Source organism: Carettochelys insculpta, chromosome 1, assembly GCF_033958435.1.
Source record: "Carettochelys insculpta isolate YL-2023 chromosome 1, ASM3395843v1, whole genome shotgun sequence".
Lineage (NCBI taxonomy): Eukaryota > Metazoa > Chordata > Testudines > Carettochelyidae > Carettochelys > Carettochelys insculpta.
In genome coordinates this window covers 220201352-220208190 of record NC_134137.1, presented here as the reverse complement: position 1 = coordinate 220208190, position 6839 = coordinate 220201352, and positions in this window count along the sequence as shown.

Below are 6839 nucleotides of genomic sequence, written 5' to 3'. Positions count from 1 at the left end.
TCAACTCTTGAATTTAAATGGCTACAGACAAGGCATTTCACTGCGCCCTGACAGGAGGCACCTGGAGCAATATGTCTCTCTGCAGAATGGATAAGACACACAGCAACATATGTTAATTGTCTGGCCTGGTATTTGGTTCTACACAGAGGAATTTTCATAGAAGGGAGCACAGTGGGAAAGAGGAGAGTCAGTCACATCTGACTTGGAAGCTGGTCAGTCACCAGACTTCCAGCTCCAGTTAGGGAGGGGACACACACACACACACACACACACACACACACATATATTTTTGGGCATTAGTGGGATAAACAGAAAGAATACCCAGCATAGATCCCAACATGGCCTCTCTCTCCAGGTTCTAGGGACCCCATTCTCTGCAGCACCACACATTGTATATTCCCTTGGACCAGCGCACTGTGATTGCCGAATGTGTGTAAAATGCTACCCGCCTGATGTGGAAGCCATTGACACCTGCTTGGCACCGGTCTAAATCACACCACATGGTCCAGGGCAACAGACCATCAGCCTCCAAAAAATTCAAAGATGGAGCACAAGGAAAACAGACGCCTAAATGTCACACAGTGACACCCGCCACACAAGCGGAGCCGGCACGGAAACAGCTCTGGGCTGTGCACAGATGTGTGCCAGAGGCTCTCTGAAGTGATGCCCAGAGAGAGAACTCCATTTACCTAAGCTTGATAGATCATGAGTTTTCACAGCCCTGTTTTCTCTGCCTTTCAACATGGCGGCGCCAGTGGAGGAGGTGGCAGTGAGTCCTTTAACTTACCTGGGTGGGGGGGGTGAGCGGTGGGCCGGGGGCGGGGGAAGACTGGTCCAGGGTGGGTGTTGGCAGCAGGCCAGGCCGGGGTTGTGGTGGGGCTATGGGCCGGGGGGGGGGGGACGACTCAGTGACAGGGAAGAGGCGGTGGCAGGGAGGATCGAGCTGACCTATGCTGTGGGGTCGGGCCGGAGGTGGAGCTAGGCTGGGCTGCAGGGGTCGGGGAGCAGTTGTGGGGCTGTCAGGCCGGGGTGGGTTCAGCAATTGGTCGAGCTGAGGGGGGTTGCAGGGGTTGGGCTGGGCCAGAGGGCGCTGTGGGGAGGGGGCCAGGGCCAAGCAGGCTGGGCCATGGCATGGGGGTGCTCAGCATGGGGAGCCTTGCTGCAGGGCCTGGGTGGCCCAGTCTTGCTCTCCCTGAGCCCCAGTGCAGGGCCGGCCGGCTTCCACCGGGGGAAGGTCTGAGTTGGGCCGACCCAGCCCTGGGCGCCAGTGGAGGCCTGGCAATGGGGCCCATGCCGAGGCCTACAGTGTGGCCAGCCAGAGGCCCCATGCTGCCAGGGGGAGGGCATCAGAGTGTCTGAGACCGAGAGAGATTCAGCTTTTCCCCGGGGCCTGGCCAGCTGCTGGGACTGGGCTTCCAGGGGCCTCTCCATGTGAGTCAGAGGGCAACAGGCCGTGACTGACCCCGGGGCTCACCCCCTGGCTGGCTGATGGAGAGGTGGGGAGATGGTGAGGTGACCCACATGGAATCACTGGACGTTTGTTCTCCTGCGGGGTTCCTGGTTGATGGCCTGTCCCTGGGCTCCAATTTTGGACTGTGGGTGCTCGCCAGCTGAGCTCGGAGCAGTCTTGTATTTCTCTGGGGCTTCCCAGCCCCGAGGCTCTGATGGGGCTCTGTGGAGTCACGGGTATCACTGAGGCCATATGGGGGACCCTGCACGGCAGAAGGCCCTGGACTCTCACCTGCATGATTTTTGCTTTAATAGAGATCATAGCTTCCCTCTTGCTAGAAGACAACTGCTTTCCAATGGGTGAACAACTGTATATCCTTTGCGACTTCATTGCAAGAGTTGGATGTGACCATCAGTCCTGGCCCAATTGCCTTGGTAATCACAGTACTGGGAAAATAAAAGTCTTCTTGAATTCAGGTCTCAGAATCAACTATGCATCACTAATACTTTCTTTAACTTGAAAGAGTGTCACAAGGTTTCATGGTGTTGCCCCTACATGCAGTGACTGGCGTCAACTTGACATTGTACTGATACACAGGAAACATCTCAACGCCATCAAATTTACGTGCACATACCACAGCACAGATTGTGACACTGATAACTCCTTGATCATCAGCAGAGTGAAAATCATCCCAAAGAAACACTATTATGACAAAGGACTGCAGTAAGCCAAAGATCAATACCCTCAATACCAGAGAAACACTGAAATGCTCTGTCTTCGCAGCTGATCTCACTCGCAAAATGGAACACAAACCTGACCAACAAACCGTTGATGAAACATGGTCCATGCTGAGAGATGCAATATATGAATGTGCCAGATTTGCCTTTGGAACACATAAGTTCTCTAACAAAGACTGGATCAATGAAAATGCTGACATTCTTATGCCTCTTCTTGAAGAAAAACACAAGGCACGTCTGAATAACATAAAGAACCCATCTCAAAGCACAAGAGATCAACTTCAACATGCAAAGCGTGTTCGTCAGAGAGAATCCAGGTGATGTGTTAACAAATATTGGGCCAATCTATGTTCTAATATTCAAAAGGCATCTGATTTGGGAGATCTGAAAACTGTGTATGATGGATTGAAGAAAGCACTCAGACCAAACATTACCAAAGTCGCCCTACTGAAGCATTTAAATGGACAGGTGATCATAGACAAAAAGGTGCAGATGTCCAGATGCGTGGAACACTACTCAAGTCTTTATTCCCATGAGAATACAATACAACCTGAACTTGACACCTTCATCCCAAACTCTTCCAGAAATGTCTGAGCTAGATGCAGAGCCTATGGAGGAGGAACTTCCTCAAGCACTTGATGGTCTCTCCAATGGAAAAGCTCCAGGAAACGACAGAATCCCAGCTGAAGTCCTGAAGGCGAACAAGGCTGTGCTCTTCCCCTTCCTCTACGATTTACTCTTAAAATGTTGGAGAGCAGGTGATGTCCCACATGACATGAAGGATGCAAACATCATCACTCTATAAAAACGAAGATGACATGGATGACTGTAACAACTACAGAGGCATCTCATTACTGAGCATCACAGGAAAAGCATTTGCCTGGGTCATTTTCAAAAGCCTGCAAAAACTCACAGATCAACTCTATCCAGAAACACAATGTGGCTTCAGGCCTGGCAGATCAACAATGCACATGATTGTCTCACTTCAACAACTACAGGAAACATGCAGAGAACAAGGAAAGGCATTATTTGTAGCATTTGTGGACTTAACAGAGTCATCAGACACAATTAGGAGATAAGGTATATACGGAGTATTAACCAAGATTGGCTGCCCACCAACCCTACTCAAGCTCATAACATCCTTTCCCAAAAACATGAAAGCAACTGTGCAATATGACGGATCTACATCAGGACCTTTGCAATGAACAATGGAGTCAAACAAGGGTGTGTCCTTGTCCCTATCCTCTTCAGCACATTCTTCTTAGTGCTACTAAATTGCACATTTCAAAACTCACGCAGCAATGTATTTCTCCACACAAGATTAGATGGCTCTCTCTACAACCTGGCAAGACTCAACGCCAAAACTAAGGTCAAGAAAGTCCTCATCAGGGAACTCCTCTTTGTAGATGATGCAGCTCTCATCCCTCATAATGAAGACATCCTACAGTCACTGATGGATTCTCTGTCCAGAGCCTGCAATTTGTTTTCCCTTGACATGAAAAAAACTGTTGTATTCACTCAAGGTGTACCTCAGTGACCCAGTGTCCTTCTAGGTAACAGCCCATTAGATGTGGTTCAACAATTCTGTTACCTTGCATCTACTGTCACCACAAATCTGTCCATGGACGAAGACCTAAACATCAGAATCAGGAAGGCAGCTGCTATTTTTGGCAGATTTATGAAATGAGCATGGACCAGTCCTAAGCTTACAGCGAAAACAAAGATACTAATCTACCAGCCATGTGTATTGAGTGTCCTGCCATATGGTTCTGAGGCATGGACCACTTTCTCAAACCAGGACTAAAAATTGAATAGCTTCCATCTTCGCTGCTTCTGCAGAATTATGAATAACATTTGGCAGGATAAAGTTTCAAATGCAGAAGTTCTGTCAAGATCTGGCATGCCCAGCCTCATAGCAATCCTCATCAGCAGAAGACTACGATGCCTTGGTCACGTGAGAAGAATCGGTGATGAATGTCTTCCCAAAGAATTCATTTTCAGTGCACTGTCATGTGGGTTGAGAACAAGAGGAAGACTAATGCTACAATCAAGGATATTTTTGAATATGCCATGAAAAAGTTCAACATTGATCCAAAATCCTGGGAATCTACATCATCAGATCTAAACAACTGGTGACAATTGCTATGACAGGGCACATCATCTGTTTTCTGTTTTCGGAGTTGAAGGAAGGACAGAGGGATGTTGGGGGTGAGAGGAAGCGACGTAAGGACACGATGAAGGCAGATGTGGAAAAGTGCAGCATTGGTGTTGACACTTGGGAGAACCTTGACGGGGTGGCACATTTTGAGAGGTCCAGCTACAGTGAGTATGAGGAGAGGCAGAGAAGAAGAGAAGAGTGGCAAAAACTGACCTAGGCCCCTCCAACAGCTACCAACACTTGCCCCTTCTGTGGAAAGATCTGCAGCTCCAGAATCAGGCTGATCAGCCATCAAGGCACTAACAAATAGGAGGGTGACACAAAGATGCCCTGCTCATTATCAAGTGACCACCAAGAGAGATTTACTTTTATTAGGAGCCTACTGCTTCAGTTACGTAGTATATGAACCCTGCCTATACCCAGTACCTCACAATCAAGGACAATTTAGAGCCTGGCCATTCTGAAGACTCGGTTAATCTATTCTACATACATATAGACAAACAAGCTTGAAGTTATTGAGAAAAGCACCAGAAGTGCATTGTACAGGTGCTACCTTACCAGAGGGACTAACATGGCATAAATAAATAGAGTGGACAACTGGTTTATGCAGTATTAAAGCATAAGCCACAGAACCTCAATGTGATTTCTGCTAACCTCTCATCATTAGTATGTTAACATGCTATATATTAACATTCTATTCTTTGTCCTGGTTGTGTTCATTCCTCTCTGAAAAGCAGTTTTGCGGCAGAACCCTCCCTCTCCCAAATAAATGGTTGTTGCAAACTGTAGAAATCATTAAGCAACATTATAAAAAACAAGCAGCCCTATAGCACCTGCTTGTTTTTGTGAAGATACAGAATAACAGTTACCCTCTGCAACATTACAAAATCATTTTTAAAGGGCTACCACCTTTGTTAGAACCACAGCACCACCTAGAGCTTTAGATGATATGGTAAAAAGAAAACACAAGCACTTGTTGGAAGAGCATCCCTCAATGTCTGATTCAAGTTGTTTTGGTTTTCCAGCTGTCCCCAGGATGCTTTGTAGTTTTCAATGCACAGTCTGTGTATGTCTAAACTACAGAGTTATTCTGGAATAGTTGATTCCAGAGTTGTTATTCCAAAAAAAACCTATTCTGGAATAATGCATCCATACTACAGGGAAGTGTCAAAATAAGCAAAACTTATTCCAAAATAATGTGTCCACACAAAAGAGAATCTATTTCAGATTAGAGTCCCTGGAACCAAGGCTTCCAGAGGTTCTACTCCAAAAGACTAGGTCTACACAGCAGCATTATTTTGGAATAAGCTGTTCCAAAATAGCTTATTTAGAAACAGCCCCTATTCACTGTCCACACAGCCCCATTACAAAATATCTATTTTACTATTATTTATTTTGCTCTATTCTTCATAGAATGAGGTTTACCAAACTTGAAATAAGCTGTCCACTATTTTGAAATTATTTCAAAATGGCGGTTGCGTTGTGCAGACACTTGAGAAGTTATTTCAAAATAACAGCTGTTTTGAAATGGCTGCAGCTACGCTACAGTCTCCTTTCGAAAGAGGAACGCAAATGAGGCAAATCAGAAATGCAAATGAAGTGCAAATTTACATATCTCACGGTTAATTTGCATAATTGCATTTTTGAAAGAGAGACTTTTGAAAGCAAAACAGCAGTGTGGATGGGGTTCTGTCAAAATAAAACCCCATGTTCAAAAGCACCCATCTTCCTAATTTTTTTTTTTCCCAACAAAACTTCTGTCGACAGGTTGTGGCCAAATTACCAAGCAGATTGCAAGAGTGATCCGCTCCATCAACAGAGAGTTCGGCCATTCTCTTGACAAAGTAGCCAACTGGAAGTACAGCAGACAGGGCTGCCTGGTGTCCTCGAAGCCCTGTCTGTTGACAGAAGGTCCCCTGGACTGTCCAGACTGGCTTTCTCTTGACAGACATCTACCAAGAGAGATGTTCATGGGGGAATGGCAGAATGCTGTCAACAGACATGCCATTTACTGTTGACAGAACGTCTTGGAAATGCAGACACCGCACTGGATTTGTTGACTATTTCAAAATAAGCTATCGTGCTTCCAGGGGCCCTACTCCAGAATAGGGGCGATTGTGTGTGGACGCTCTATTTTGAAATAGCTGAGCACTATTTCTATACACATTTTGCATGTAGAGGTGCTATTTCAAAGTAAGCTATTCTGGAAAAGCTCTTCTGAAATAGCCAAATTGTGCAGAATGGCTTTTAGCTGAAGACAATACAAGAGGCCCAGGTCGCATCAAGGCTAATTAACACTGATAGATTTAACAGCTCCCTCTGTGTTGAAAGGAGCTGGCTTCTCTGTGCCACCACTGGCCATCTCCTAGTGCCTGCCAACCCAAACAGTTCAGATTAGCATCCCTTACTGCCCATGGAGACTAGTCAGCCCCTTGTCAGTGTCTCCATCCCCCGGGCCTCCCACCAAAGGCAAGCAGATGGAACCAGGATCTCC